Source organism: Zonotrichia albicollis, chromosome 5 (assembly GCF_047830755.1).
Source record: "Zonotrichia albicollis isolate bZonAlb1 chromosome 5, bZonAlb1.hap1, whole genome shotgun sequence".
NCBI lineage: Eukaryota > Metazoa > Chordata > Aves > Passeriformes > Passerellidae > Zonotrichia > Zonotrichia albicollis.
In genome coordinates this window covers 8,723,661-8,738,969 of record NC_133823.1, presented here as the reverse complement: position 1 = coordinate 8,738,969, position 15,309 = coordinate 8,723,661, and positions in this window count along the sequence as shown.

Genomic DNA, 15,309 nt, shown 5'->3' with positions numbered 1-15,309 from the left:
GGCCTGTGGCTGGGAGTGGCCGGCTGGCTCCTGAAAATCCACGATACGCAGGATGGTTCCCAGACCCAAGTGGGCAGCAGTGCCTAGTCGGGCTGGATTGATAAATGAAAGTGGCTCCTGCAATCTCCCTGCCAGAAGCTGGGCGGGTGAGTTTTGTTTGCCAGTGGAAAGGGCCGTGGTTTGTGTTTGGGTGCCTGTGGCTGGGGGTGGCCGCCTGGCTCCTGAAAAACCACGATACGCAGAATGGTTCCCAGATGAAATGTGGAACCAGTGCCAAGTCGGACTGGTAAGATAGTACAAAGTGGCTCCTGCAATATGCCAGCCAGAAGCGGGGCAGCTGAGTTTTTTTTCCAGGGAAAAAGGCCGTGGTATGTGTTTGGGGGCCTGTGGCTGGGAGTGGACGGCTGGCTCCTGAAAATCCACGATACGCAGGATGGTTCCCAGATCCATGGGGGCAGGAGTGCCGAGTCGGGTAGGTTTGATAATTCAAAGTGGCTCCTGCAATCTAACATCCAGAAGCGGGGAAGCTGAGTTGTTTACCCAGGTAAAAGGGCCGTGGTTTTTGTTTGGGGGCCTGTGGCTGGGAGTGGCCACCTGGCTCCTGAAAATCCACAATACGCAGGATGGTTCCCAGATGAAAGGTGGTACCAGTACCAAGACGGGCTGGTTTGATAGAGCCAAGTGGCTCCTGCAATCTGGCAGCCAGAAGATGGGAGAAGCAGTTTTACTTCCAGGGAAAAGGGCCGTGGTGTGTTTGGGAGACTGTGGCTGCGAGTGGCTGGCTGGCTCAGGAAAATCCATGATACGCAGGATGGTTCCGAGATGGAAAGTGGCACCAGTGCAAAGTCGGGCTGGTTTCATGGAACCAAGTGGCTCCTGCAATCTGCCAGCCAGAAGATGGGCAGGTCAGTTTTACTTCCAGGGAAAAGGGCCGTAGTTTGTGTTTGAGGGCCTGTGGCTGGGTGTGGCCGCCTGGCACCTGAAAATCCACGATACGCAGGATGGTTCCCAGACCCAAGGGGGCACCAATGCCGAGTCGGGCTGCTTTGATAGCGCCAAGTGGCTCCTGCAATGTGCCAGCCATAAGATGGGCAGGTCAGTTTTATTTCCAGGGAAAAGTGCTGTAGTTTGTGTTTGTGGGCCTGTGGCTGGGAGTGGCCGGCTGGCTCCTGAAAATCCACGATACGCAGGATGGTACCCAGATGAAAGGTGGTACCAGTACAGAGTCGGGCTGGTTAGATAGAGCCAAGGGGCTCCTGTAATCTGCCAGCCAGAAGGGGAGCCCATCATTTTTACTTCCTGGGGTAAGGGCCGTAGTTTTTTGTTTGGGGGCCTGTGGCAGGGAGCGGCCGGCTGGGTCCTGAAAATCCACGCCACGCAGGATGGTTCCCAGATGAAAGGTGGCACCAGTGCCAAGTCGGGCTGCTTTGATAGCGCCAAGTGGGTCCTGCAATGTTCCAGCCGGAAGATGGGCAGGTCAGTTTTACTTCCAGGGAAAAGGGCCGTAGTTTGTGTTTGAGGGCCTGTGGCTGGGTGTGGCCGCCTGGCACCTGAAAATCCACGCCACGCAGGATGGTTCCCAGACCCAAGGGGGCACCAATGCCGAGTCGGGCTGCTTTGATAGCGCCAAGTGGCTCCTGCAATGTGCCAGCCAGAAGATGGGCAGGTCAGTTTTATTTCCAGGGTAAAGTGCTGTAGTTTGTGTTTGTGGGCCTGTGGCTGGGAGTGGCCGGCTGGCTCCTGAAAATCCACGATACGCAGGATGGTTCCCAGATGAAAGGTGGTACCAGTACAGAGTCGGGCTGGTTAGATAGAGCCAAGGGGCTCCTGTAATCTGGCAGCCAGAAGGGGAGCCTATCATTTTTACTTCCTGGGGTAAGGGCCGTAGTTTTTTGTTTGGGGGCCTGTGGCAGGGAGTGGCCGGCTGGCTCCTGAAAATCCACGCCAAGCAGGATGGTTCCCAGACCCAAAGGGGCACCAGTGCCGAGTCGGGCTGGATTGATGAAGGCTAGTGGCTCCTGCAATCTGCCAGCCAGAAGCGGGGCGGGTGAGTTTTGTTTGCCAGGGGAAAGGGCCGTGGTTTGTGTTCGGGGGCCTGTGGCAGGGAGTGGCCGGCTGGCTCCTGAAAATCCACGATATGCGGGGTGGTTCCCAGATAAAAAGTGGCACCAGTGCCGAGTCGGGCTGGTTTGATAGAGCCAAGTGGCTCCTGCAATCCGCCAGCCAGAAGATGGGCAGGTCAGTTTTACTTCCAGGGAAAAGGGCCGTGGTTTTTGTTCGTGGGCCTGTTGCTGGTAGTGGCCGGCTGGCTCCTGAAAATCCACGACACGCAGGATGGTTCCCCAGCCCAAGGGGGCACCAATGCCGAGTCGGGCTGCTTTGATAGCGCCAAGTGGCTCCTGCAGTGTGCCAGCCAGAAGATGGGCAGGTCAGTTTTTTTTCCAGGGAAAAGTGCTGTAGTTTGTGTTTGTGGGCCTGTGGCTGGGAGTGGCCGGCTGGCTCCTGAAAATCCACGATACGCAGGATGGTTCCCAGATGAAAGGTGGTACCAGTACAGAGTCGGGCTGGTTAGATAGAGCCAAGAGGCTCCCGTAATCTGCCAGCCAGAAGGGGAGGCTATCTTTTTTACTTCCTAGGGTAAGGGCCGTAGTTTGTGTTTGGGGGCCTGTGGCAGGGAGTGGCCGGCTGGCTCCTGAAAATCCACGCCACGCAGGATGGTTCCCAGATGAAAGGTGGCACCAGTGCCAAGTCGGGCTGCTTTGATAGCGCCAAGTGGGTCCTGCAATGTTCCAGCCGGAAGATGGGCAGGTCAGTTTTTTTTTCAGGGAAAAGGGCCGCGGCTTGTGTTCGGGGGCCTGTGGCTTGGAGTGGCCGGCAGGCTCCTGAAAATCCACGCCGCGCAGGATGGTTCCCAGACCCAAGGGGGCACCGGTGCCGAGTCGGGCTGGTTGGATAGAGCCAAGTGGCTCCTGCAATCTGCCAGCCAGAAGATGGGCAGGTCAGTTGTACTTCACGGGAAAAGGGCCGTAGATTTTGTTTGGGGGCCTGTGACTGGGAGTGGCCGGCTGGCTCCTGAAAATCCACGCCACGCAGGATGGTTCCCAGACCCAAAGGAGCACCAGTGCCGAGTCGGGCTGGATTGATGAAGGCTAGTGGCTCCTGCAATCTGCCAGCCAGAAGCGGGGCGGGTGAATTTTGTTTGCCAGGGGAATGGGACGTGGTTTTTGCTCGGGGGCCTGTGGCAGGGAGTGGCCAGCTGGCTCCTGAAAATCCACGATACGCGGGGTGGTTCCCAGATGAAAAGTGGCACCAGCGCCGAGTCGGGCTGGTTTGATAGAGCCAAGTGGCGCCTGCAATCTGGCAGCCAGAAGCGGGGCAGGTGAGTTTTTTTTGCCGGGGAAAAGGGCCGTGGTTTGTGCTCGGGGGCCTGTGGCTGGGAGTGGCCGGCTGGGTCCTGAAAATCCATGATACGCAGGATGGTTCCCAGATGAAAGGTAGCACCATCGCCAAGTCGGGCTGGTTTGACAGTACCAAGTGGCTCCTGCAATCTGCCAACCAGAAGATGGGCAGGTCAGTTTTACTTCCAGGGAAAAGGGCCGTGGTTTTTGTTCGGGGGCCTGTTGCTGGTAGTGGCCGGCTGGCTCCTGAAAATCCACGCCACGCAGGATGGTTCCCAAACCCACGGGGGCACCAGTGCCAAGTCGGTCTGGTTTGATAGAGTCAAGTGGCTCCTGTAATCTGGCAGCCAGAAGCGGGGCTGGTGAGTTTTGTTTGCCACGGCAAAGGGCCGTGGATAGTGCTCGGGGGCCTGTGGCTGGGAGTGGCCGGCTGGCTCCTGAAAATCCACGCCACGCAGGATGGTTCCCAGATGAAAGGTGGCACCAGTGCCAAGTCGGGCTGCTTTGATAGCGCCAAGTGGCTCCTGCAATGTGCCAGCCAGAAGATGGGCAGGTCGGTTTTATTTTCAGGGAAAAGGGCCGTGGTTTGTGTTCGGGGGCCTGTGGCTTGGAGTGGCCGGCAGGCTCCCGAAAATCCACGCCGCGCAGGATGGTTCCTTGACCCAAGGGGGCACCGGTGCCGAGTCGGGCTGGTTGGATAGAGCCAAGTGGCTCCTGCAATGTGCCAGCCAGAAGATGGGCAGGTGAGTTTTAATTCCAGGGAAAAGGGCCGTAGATTGTGTTTGGGGGCCTGTGGCGGGGAATGGCCGGCTGGCTCCTGAAAATCCATGATACGCAGGATGGTTCCAAAATGAAAGGTAGCACCAGCGCCAAGTCGGGATTGTTAGACAGTACCAAGTTGCTCCTGCAATATGACATCCAGAAGATGGGCAGGTCAGTTTTACTTCCTGGGAAAAGGGCTGTGGTTTTTGTTCGGGGGCCTGTGGCTGGGAGTGGCCGGCTGGCACCTGAAAATCCACGATACGCAGGATTTGTCCCAGACCCAAGGGAGCACCACTGCCGAGTCGGGCTGGTTTGATAGAGCCAAGTGGGTCCTGCAATCTGCCAGCCAGAAGCGGGGCGGGTGAGTTTTGTTTGCCAGGGAAAAGGGCCGTGGTTTGTGTTCAGGGGCTTGTGGCTGGGAGTGGCCGGCTGGCTCCTGAAAATCCACGATACGCAAGATGGTTCCCAGATGAAATGTGGCACCAGTGCCAGGTCAGGCTGATTTGATAGAGCCAAGTGGCTCCTACAATCTTCCAGCCAGAAGATGGGCAGGTCAGTTTTACTTCCAGGGAAAAGGGCCGTAGTTTGTGTTTGGGGGCCTGTGCCTGGGAGTGGCCGGCTGGCTCCTGAAAATCCACGCCATGCAGGATGTTTCCCAGACCCAAGGGGGCACCAGTGCTGAGTTCGGCTGGTTTGATAGAGCCAAGTGGCTCCTGCAATCTGCCAGCCAGATGCGGGGCGGGTGAGTTTTGTTTGCCAGGGAAAAGGGCCGTGGTTTTTTTTCGGGTGCCTGTGCCTGGGAGTGGCCGGCGGGCTCCTGAAAGTACACGATACGCAGGATGGTTCCCAGATTAAATGTGGCACCAGTGCCAAGACGGGCTGCTTTGACAGCGCCAAGTGGCTCCTGCAATGTGCCAGCCAGAAGATGGGCAGGTCAGTTTTATTTCCAGGGTAAAAGGGCTCTAGTTTGTGTTTGGGTGCCTGTGGCTGGGAGTGGCCGGCTGGCTCGTGAAAATCCACGCCACGCAGCATGGTTCCCAGACCCAAAAGGGGCACCAGCGCCGAGTCGGGCTGTTTTGATAGAGCCAAGTGGCTCCTGCAATCTGCCAGCCAGATGCGGGGCGGGTGAGTTTTGTTTGCAGGGAAAAGGGCCGTGGTTTTTGCTCGGGGGCCTGTGGCTGGGAGTGGCCGGCACGCTCCTGAAAATCCATGATACGCAGGATGGTTCCCAGACCCAAGGGGGCACCAGTGCCGAGTCGGGCTGGTCAGATAGAGCCAAGGGGCTCCTGTAATCTGCCAGCCAGAAGATGAGCCTATCATTTTTACTTCCAGGGAAAAGGGCCGCAGTTTGTGTTTGGGGGCCTGTGGAAGGGAGTGGCCTGCTGGCTCCTGTAAAACCACGATACGCAGGATGGTTCCCAGATGAAAGGTGGCACCAGTGCCAAGTCGGACTGGTAAGATAGTACAAAGTGGCTCCTGCAATCTACCATCCAGAAGCGGGGCAGCTGAGATTTTTTCCAAGGAAAAGGGCCGTGGTAAGTGTTTGGGGGCCTGTGGCGAGGAAGCTGCCGGCTGGCTCCTGAAAATCCACGATACGAAGGATGGTTCCCAGATCCATGGGGTCAGCACTGCTGAGTCGGGTAGGTTTGATAATTCAAAGTGGCTCCTGCAATCTAACATCCAGAGGCGGGGAAGCTGAGTTGTTTACCCAGGTAAAAGGGCCGTGGTATGTGTTTGGGGGCCTGTGGCTGGTAGTGGCCGGCTGGCTCCTGAAAATCCACGATACGCAGGATGGTTCCCAGATCCAAGGGGGCACCAGTACCAGTACCAGTACCAAGACGGGCTGGTTTGATAGAATCTGGCAGCCAGAAGATGGGAGAAGCAGTTTTACTTCCAGGGAAAAGGGCCGTGGTGTGTTTGGGTCCTGTGGCTTGGAGTGGCTGGCTGGCTCCTGAAAATCCATGATACGCAGGATGGTTCCCAGATGGAAAATGGCACCAGTGCAAAGTCGGACTGTTTTCATAGAACCAAGTGGCTCCTGCAATCTGCCAACCAGAAGATGGGCAGGTCAGTTTTACTTCCAGGGAGAAGGGCCGTGGTTTGTGTTTGGGGGCCTGTGGCTGGGAGTGGCCGGCTGGCTCCTGAAAATCCACGATACGCTGGATGGTTCCCAGATCCAAGGGGGCACCAGTGCCGAGTCGTGCTGGTTTGATAGAGCCAAGTGGGTCCTGCAATCTGCCAGCCAGAAGCAGGGCGGGTGAGTTTTGTTTGCCGGGGAAAAGGGCCGTGGTTTGTGCTCAGGGGCCGGTGGCTGGGAGTGGCTGGCTGGCTCCTGAAAATCCACGATACGCAGGATGGTTCCCAGATGAAATGTGGCACCAGTGCCAAGTCAGGCTGATTTGATAGAGCCAGTGGCTCGTGCCATCTGCCAGCCAGAAATGGGCGGGTCAGTTTGACTTCCAGGGAAAATGGCCGTAGTTTGTGTTTGGGGGCCTGTGGCTGGCAGTGGCCGGCTGGCTCCTGAAAATCCACGATACGCAGGATGGTTCCCACATGAAAGGTGGCACCACTGCAAAGTCGGGCTGGTTTGATAGTGCCAAGTGGCTCCTGCAATCTGCCAGCTAGAAGATGGGCAGGTCAGTTTTACTTCCAGGGAAAAGGGCCGTAGTTTGTGTTCGGGGGCCTATGGCTAGGAGTGGCCGGCAGGCTCCCGAAAATCCACGATACGCAGGATGGTTCCCAGACCCAAGGAGGCACCGGTGCCGAGTCGGGCTGGTTTGATAATTCAAAGTCCTCCTGCAATCTAACATCCAGAAGCGGGGAAGCTGAGTTGTTTATCCAGGTAAAAGGGCCGTGGAATTTGTTTGGGGGCCTGTGGCTGGTAGTGGCCGGCTGGCTCCTGAAAATCCACGATACGCAGGATGGTTCCCAGACCCAAGGTGGCACCAGTGCCAAGTCGGGCTGGTTTGATAGAAACGAGTGGATCCTGCAATCTGCCAGCCAGAAGATGGGGAAGTCAGTTTTACTTCCAGAGAAAAGGGCCGTTGTTTGTGTTTGTTCGGGGGCTGTGAATGGGAGTGGCCGGCTGGCTTCTGAAAATCCACGATACGCAGCAGGCTTCCATGACCGAATGTGGCACCAAGGCCAAATCGGGCCGCTTTGTTAGTACAATGTGGCTCCTGGAATCTACTATCCAGAAGCGGGGTAGGTGAGTTTTTTTTCCAGGGAAAAGGGCTGTAGTTTTTGTTCGGGGGCCTGTGGCTGGGAGTGGCTTGCTGGCTCCTGAGAATCCACGCCACACAGGATGGTTCCCAAAGCCACGGGGACACCAGTGCCGAGTCGGTCTGGTTTGATAGAGCAAAGTGTCTCCTGTAATCTGCCAGCCAGAAGCGGGGCGGGTGAGTTTTGTTTGCAAGGGAAAAGGGCCGTGGTTTGTGCTCGGGGGCCTGTGGCTGGGAGAGGCCGGCATGCTCCTGATAATCCACGATACGCAGGATGGTTCCCAGATGAAAAGTGGCACCGTGCCAAGTCGGGCTGCTTTGATAGCGCCAAGTGGCTCCTGCAATGTGCCAGCCAGAAGATGGGCAGGTCAGTTTTACTTCCATGGAAAAGGGCCGTAGTTTTGTTTGGGGGCCTGTGGCTGGGAGTGGCCGGATGGCTCCTGAAAATCCACGCCACGCAGGATGGTTCCCAGACCCAAGGGGGCACCACTGTCGAGTCGGGCTGGTTTGATAGAGGCAAGTGGATCCTGCAATCTGCCAGCCAGAAGCGAGGCGGGTGAGTTTTGTTTGCCAGGGAAAAGGGTCGTGGTTTGTGTTCAGGGGCCTGTGGCTGGGAATGGCCTGCTGGCTCCTGAAAATCCACGATACGCAGGATGGTTCCAAATCCAAAAGTGGCAGAAGTGCAAAATCGGGCTGCATTGTTAGTACAATGTGGCTCCTGCAATCTACTATCCAGAAGCGGGGTAGCTGAGTTTTGTTTGCCAGGGAAAAGGGCCGTGGTTTGTGCTGGGGGGCCTGTGGCTGGGAGTGGCCGGCAGGCTCCTCAAAATCCACGCCACGCAGGATGGTTCCCAGACGAAAGGTGGCACCGGTGCCGAGTCGGTCTGGTTTGATAGAGCCAAGTGGCTCCTGCAATCTGCCAGCCAGAAGCGGGGCGGGTGAGTTTTGTTTGCCAGGGAAAAGTGCCTTGGTTTGTGTTCGGGGGATTGTGGCTGGGAATTACCGGCTGACTCTTGAAAATCCACAATAGGCAGGATGGTTCCCAGACCCAAGGTGGCACCACTTCCAAGTCAGGCTGGTTTGATAGAGCCAAGTGGCTCCTGCAATCTGCCAGCCAGAAGGTGGGCAGGTCAGTTTTACTTCCAGGGAAAAGGGCCGTAGTTTGTGTTTGGGGGCCTGTGGCTTGGAGTGGCCGGCACGCTCATGAAAATCCACGCCGCACAGGATGGTTCCCACACCCAAGGTGGCACCAGTGCCGAGTCGGGCTGGTTTGATTGTACCAAGTGGCTCTTGCAATCTGCGAGCCAGCAGAAGCCAGGTCAGTTTTACTTCCAGAGAAAAGGGCCGAAGCTTGTGTTCGGGGCCGTATGGCTGGGAGTGGCCGGCTGGCTCCTGAAAATCCACGATACGCAGGATGGTTCCCAGATGAAAGGTGGCACCAGTGCCGATTCGGGCTGGTTTGATAGAGCCAAGTGGCTCCTGCAATCTGCCAGCCAGAGGATGGGCAGGCCAGTTTTCCTTCCAGGGAAAAGAGCCGTAGTTTGTGTTTGACGGCCTGTGGCTGGGAGTGGTTGGCTGGCTCCGGAAAATTCATGATACGCAGGATGGTTCCCTGGTGAAAATTGGCAACAGTGGAAAGTAGGGCTGGTTTGACAGAGCCAAGTGGCTCCTGCAATCTGCCAGCCAGAAGCGGGGCGGGTGAGTTTTGTTTGCCAGGGATAAGGGTCGTGGTTTGTGTTCAGGGGCCTGTGGCTGGGAGTGGCCGGCTGGCTCCTGAAAATCCACGATACGCAGGATGGTCCCCAGACCCAAGGAGGCACCAGTGCCGAGTTGAGCTGGTTTGATAGAGCCAAGTGGCACCTGTAATCTGCCAGCCAGAAGCGGGGCCGGTGAGTATGGTTGCCAGGGAAAAGGGCCCTGGTTTGCGCTCGGGGGCCTGTGGCTGGGCGTGGCCGGCAGGCTCCTGAAAATCCATGATGCGCAGGATGGTTCCCAGATGAAAGGTGGCATCAGTGCCGAGTCGGGCTGGTTTGACAGTACCAACTGGCTCCTGCTATGTGCCAGCCAGAAGATGGGCAGGTCAGTTTTATTTCCAGGGAAAAGGACCATAGTTTGTGTTCGGGGGCCTATGGCTTGGAGTGGCCGGCACGCTCCTGAAAATCCACGCCGCCCAGGATGGTTCCCAGACCCGAGGGGGCACCGGTGCCGAGTCGGGCTAGTTTGATAGAGCCAAGTGGCTCCTGCAATCTGCCAGCCAGAGGATGGGCAGGTCAGTTTGACTTCACGGGAAAAGGGCAGTAGCTTTTGTTTGGGGGCCTGTGGCTGGGAGTGGCCGGCTGGCTCCTGAAAATCCACGATACGCTGGATGGTTCCCAGACCCAAGGGGGCAGCAGTGCCGAGTCGGGCTGGTTTGTTAGAACCAAGTGGCACCTGCAATCTGCCAGCAGGAAGCTGGGCGGGTGAGTTTTTTTTGCCAGGGAAAAGGGTCGTGGTTTTTGTTCGGGGCCATGTTGCTGGGAGTGGCCAGGTGGCTACTGATATTCCACGATACGCAGGATGGTGCCCAGATGAAAGGTAGCACCAGTGCCAAGTCGGGCTTGTTTTATAGAGCCAAGTGGCTCCTGCAATCTGCCAGCCAGAAGATGGGCAGGTCAGTTTTATTTCCAGGGAATAGGGCCGTAGATTGTGTTTGGGGGCCTGTGGCTGGTAGTGGCCGGCAGGCTCCTGAAAATCCACGATACGCAGGATGGTTCCCTGATGAAAAGTGGTACCACTACCAAGACGGGCTGGGTTGACAGAGGCAAGATGCTCCTGCAATCTGCCAGCCAGAAGATGGGGAAAGCAGTTTTACTTCCAGGGAAAAGGGCCGTGGTGTGTTTGGGGGCCGGTGGCTGGGAGTGGCCGGCTGGCTCCGGAAAATCCATGATACGCAGGATGGCTCCAGGTGAAAATTGGAAACAGCGCGAAGTCGGGCTGGTTTGGTAGAGCCAAGTGGCTCCTGCAATCTGCCAGCCAGAAGATGGGCAGGTCAGTTTCACTTCCAGGGAAAAGGGCCGTAGTTTGTATTTGGGGGCCTGAGGCTTCGAGTGCCCAGCTGGCTCCTGAAAATCCACTCCACGCAGGATGTTTCCCTGAACCAAGGGGGCACCAGTGCCGAGTCGGGCTGGTTTGATAGAGCCTAGTGGCTCCTGCAATCTGCCAGCCAGAAGCGGGGCGATTGAGTTTTGTTTGCCAGGGAAAAGGGTCGTGGTTTGTGTTTGGGGGCCTGTGGCTGGGAGTGGCCGGCTGGCTCCTGAAAATCCACGATACGCAGGATGGTTCCCAGACCCAAGTGGGCAGCAGTGCCTAGTCGGGCTGGATTGATAAATGAAAGTGGCTCCTGCTATCTCCGTGCCAGAAGCGGGGCGGGTGAGTTTTGTTTGCCAGTGGAAAGGGCCGTGGTTTGTGTTTCGGGGACTGTTGCTGGGAGTGGCCGGCTGGCTCCTGAAAATCCACGATACGCAGGATTGTTGCCAGTTGAAAGGTGGCACCAGTGCCAAGTCGGACTGGTAAGATAGTGCAAAGTGGCGCCTGCAATCTGCCAGCCAGAAGCAGGGCGGGTGAGTTTTGTTTGCCAGGGAAAAGGGCCGTGGTTTGTGTTTGGGGGCCTGTGGCTGGGAGTGGCCGTCTGGCTCCTGAAAATCCACCATACGCAGGATGGTTCCCAGATGAAAGGTGGCACCAGTGCCAAGTCGGGCTGGTTTAATAGAGCCAATTGGCTCCTGAAATCTGCCAGCCAGAAGATGTGCAGGTCAGTTTTACTTCCAGGGAAAAGTGCCGTAGTTTTTGTACGGGGGCCTATGGCTGGGAGTGGCCTGCTTGCTCCTGAAAAACCACGATACGCAGGATGGTTCCCAGATGAAAGGTGGCACCAGTGCCAAGTCGGTCTGGTAAGATAGTACAAAGTGGCTCTTGCAATCTGCCGTCCAGAAGCGGGGCAGCTGAGTTTTTTTTCCAGGGAAAAGTGCCGTGGTATATGTTTGGGGGCCTCTGGCGAGGAAGCGGCCGTCTGGCGCCTGAAAATCCATGAAACGCAGGATGGTTCCAAAATGAAAGGTAGCACCATCGCCAAGTCTGGCTGGTTTGACAGTACCAAGTGGCTCCTGCAATCTGCCAGCCAGAAGATGGGCAGGTCAGTTTTACTTCCAGGGAAAAGGGCCGTAGTTTGTGCTCGGGGGCCTGTGGCTGCGAGTGGCCGGCAGGCTCCTGAAAATCCACGATACGCAGGATGGTTCCCAGATGAAAGGTGGCACCAGTGCCGAGTCGGGCTGGTTTGATAGAGCCAAGTGGCTCCTGCAATCTGCCAGCCAGTGGATGGGCAGGTCAGTTTTACTTCCAGGGAAAAGGGCCGTAGTTTGTGTTTGGGGGCCTGTGGCTGGGTGTGGCCGACATGCTCCTGAAAATCCATGATACGCAGGATTGTTCCCAGATGAAAGGTGGCACCATTGCAAAATCGGGCTGGTTTGATAGAGCCAAGTGGCTCCTGCAATGTGCCAGCCAGAAGATGGGCAGGTCAGTTTTACTTCCAGGGAAAAGTGCTGTGGTTTGTGTTCGGGGGCCTATGGCTTGGAGTGGCCGGCATGCTCCTGAAAATCCACGCCGCACAGGATGGTTCCCAGACCCAAGGGGGCTCCACTGCCGAGTCGGGCTGGTTTGATAATTCAAAGTGGCTCCTGCAATATAACATCCAGAAGCGGGGAAGCTGCGTTGTTTATCCAGGTAAAAGGGCCGTGGTATATGTTTGGCGGCCTGTGGCTGGGAGTGGCCGGATGGCTCCTGAAAATCCACGATACGCAGGATGGTTCCCAGATTAAAGGTGGCACCAGTGCCGATTCGGGCTGGTTTTATAGAGCCAAGTGGCTCTTGCAATCTGCCAGCCAGAAGCGGGGCGGTTGAGTTTTGTTTGCCAGGGGAAAGGGCCGTGGTTTGTGCTCGGGAGCCTGTGGCTGGGAGTGGCCGGCTGGCTCCTGAAAATCCTCGATTAGCCGGATGGTTCCCAGATGAATGGTGGCACCAGTGCCGAGTCGGGCTGGTTTGATAGAGCCAAGGGGCTCCTGTAATCAGCTAGCCAGAAGATGCGCCTATCATTTTTACTTCCAGGGAAAAGGGCCGTAGTTTTTGTTTGGGGGCCTGTGGCAGGGAGTGGCCTGCTGGCTCCTGAAAAACCACGATACGCAGGATGGTTCCCAGATGAAAGGTGGCACCAGTGCCAAGTCGGACTGGTAAGATAGTACAAAGTGGCTCCTGCAATCTACCATCCAGAAGCGGGGCAGCTGAGTTCCTTTTCCAGGGAAAAGCGCCGTTGTGTATGTTTGGGGGCCTGTGGCTGGGAGTGGCCTGCTGGCTCCTGGAAATCCATAATACGCAGGATGATTCCAAAATGAAAGGTAGCACCAGCGCCAAGTCGGGCTGGTCTGACAGTACCTAGTGGCTCCTGCAATCTGCCATCCAGAAGACGGGCAGGTCAGTTTTACTTCCAGGGAAAAGGGCCGTGGTTTGTGTTCGGGGGCCTGTGGCTGGGAGTGGCCGGCTGGCTCCTGAAAATCCACAATACGCAGGTTGGTTCCCAGAACCAAGGGGGCAGCAGTGCCTAGTCGGGCCGGATTGATAAAGGGATGTGGCTCCTGCAATCTGCCAGCCACAAGCGGGGCGGGTCAGTTTTGTTTGCCAGGGGAAAGTCCTGTGGTTTGTGCTCAGGGGCCTGTGGCTGGGAGTGGCCGGCTGGCTCCTGAAAATCCACGCCACGCAGGATGGCTCCCAGACGAAAGGTGGCACCAGTGCCAAGTCGGGCTGGTTTGATAGAAAAATGTGGATCCTGCAATCTGCCAGCCAGAAGATGGGCAGGTCAGTTTTACTTCCAGGGAAAAGGGCCGTAGTTTGTGTTCGGGGGCCTATGGCTTGGAGTGGCCGGCACGCTCAGGAAAATCAACGCCGCACAGGATGGTTCCCAGACCCAAGGGGACAGCAGTGCCGAGTCGGGCTGGTTTGATAATTCAAAGTGGCTCCTGCAATATAACATCCAGAAGCGGGGAAGCTGAGTTGTTTATCCAGGTAAAAGGGCCGTGGTATATGTTTGGCGGCCTGTGGCTGGGAGTGGCCGGCTGGCTCCTGAAAATCCACGCCGCGCAGGATGGTTCCCAGAGCCAAGGGGGCACCAGTGCCGAGTCGGGCTGGTTTGATAATTCAAAGTGGCTGCTGCAATCTGACATCCAGACGCGGGGAAGCTGAGTTTTTTATCCAGGTAAAAGGGCCGTGGTATGTGTTCGGGGGCCTGTGGCTGGGAGTTACCTGTTGGCTCCTGAAAATCCACGATACGCAGGATGGTTCCCAGATGAAAGGTGGCACCAGTTCCATGTCGGGCTGGTTTGAAAGAGCCAAGTGGCTCCTGCAATATGTGAGCCAGAAGATGGGGAAGGCAGTTTTACTTCCAGGGAAAAGGGCCATGGTTTTTGTTTGGGGACCTGTGGCTGGGAGTGGCCGGCAGGCTCCTGAAAATCCACGCCGCACAGGATGGTTCCAAGGCCAAATGTGGCACCAGTGCCAAATCGGGCTGGTTTGTTAATACAATGTGGCTCCTGCTATCTACTATCCAGAAGCGGGGTAGCTGAGTTCATTTTCCAGGGAAAAGGGCCGTGGTTTGTGTTCGGCCGGCTGTGGCTGGTAGTGGCCCGCTGGCTCCTGAAAATCCACGCCACGCAGGAAGGTTCCCAAACCCACTGGGGCACCAGTGCCGAGTCGGTCTGGTTTGATTCAGCCAAGTGTCTCCTGCAATCTGCCAGCCAGAAGCGGGGCGGGTGAGTTTTGTTTGCCAGGGAAAAGGGCCGTGGTTTGTGTTCGGGGGCCTGTGGCTGGGAGTGGCCGGCTGGCTCCTGAAAATCCACGATACGCAGGATGGTTCCCAGATGAAAGGTGGCACCAGTGCCAAGTCGGGCTGGTTTGATAGTACCAAGAGGCTGCTGCAATCTGCCAGCCGGAAGGTGGGCAGATCAGTTATACTTACAGGGAAAAGGGTTGTAGTTTTAGTTTGGGGGCCTGTGGCTGGGAGCGACCGGCTGGCTCCTGAAAATCCACGATACGCAGGATGGTTCCCAGATGAAAGGTGGCACCAGTGCCAAGTCAGGCTGCTTTGATAGAGGCAAGTGGCTCCTGCAATCTGCCAGCCAGCAGATGGGCAGGTTAGTTTTACTTCCATAGAAAAGGGCCGTGGTGTGTTTGGGGGCCTGTGGCTGGGAGTGGCCAACTGGCTCCTGTAAATCCATGATACGCAGGATTGTTCCAAGACCAAAGGTGGCACCAGTGCCAAATCGGGCTGGTTTGTTAGTATAATGTGGCTCCAGCAATCTACTTTCCAGAAGCTGGGTAGCTGAGTATTTTTTCCAGGGAAAGGGGCCGTGGTTTGTGTTCGGGGGCCTGTGGCTGGGAGTGGCCGGCTGGCTCCTGAAAATCCACGATACGCAGGATGGTTCCCAGATGGAAAGTGGCACCAGTGCAAAGTCGGGATGGTTTGATAGAGCGAAGTGGCTCCTGCAATCTGCCAGCAAGGAGATGGGCAGGTCAGTTTTACTTCACTGAAAAAGGGCCGTAGTTTGTAATAAGGGACCTGTGGCTGGGAGTTGCCGGCTGGCTCCTGAAAATCCACGCCACGCAGGATGGTTCCCAGGCCTACGGGGGCACCAGGGCCGAGTCGGGCTGGTTTGATAGAGCCAAGTGGCTCCTGCAGTCTGCCAGCCAGAAGCGTGGCGGGTGAGTTTAGTTTGCCAGGGAAAAGGGCCGTGGTTTGTGTTCCGGGACGTGCGGCTGGGAGTGGCCTGCAGGCTCCTGAAAATCCACGCCACGCAGGATGGTTCCCAGACCCAAGGGGGCACCCGTGCCGAGTCGGGCCTGTCTCA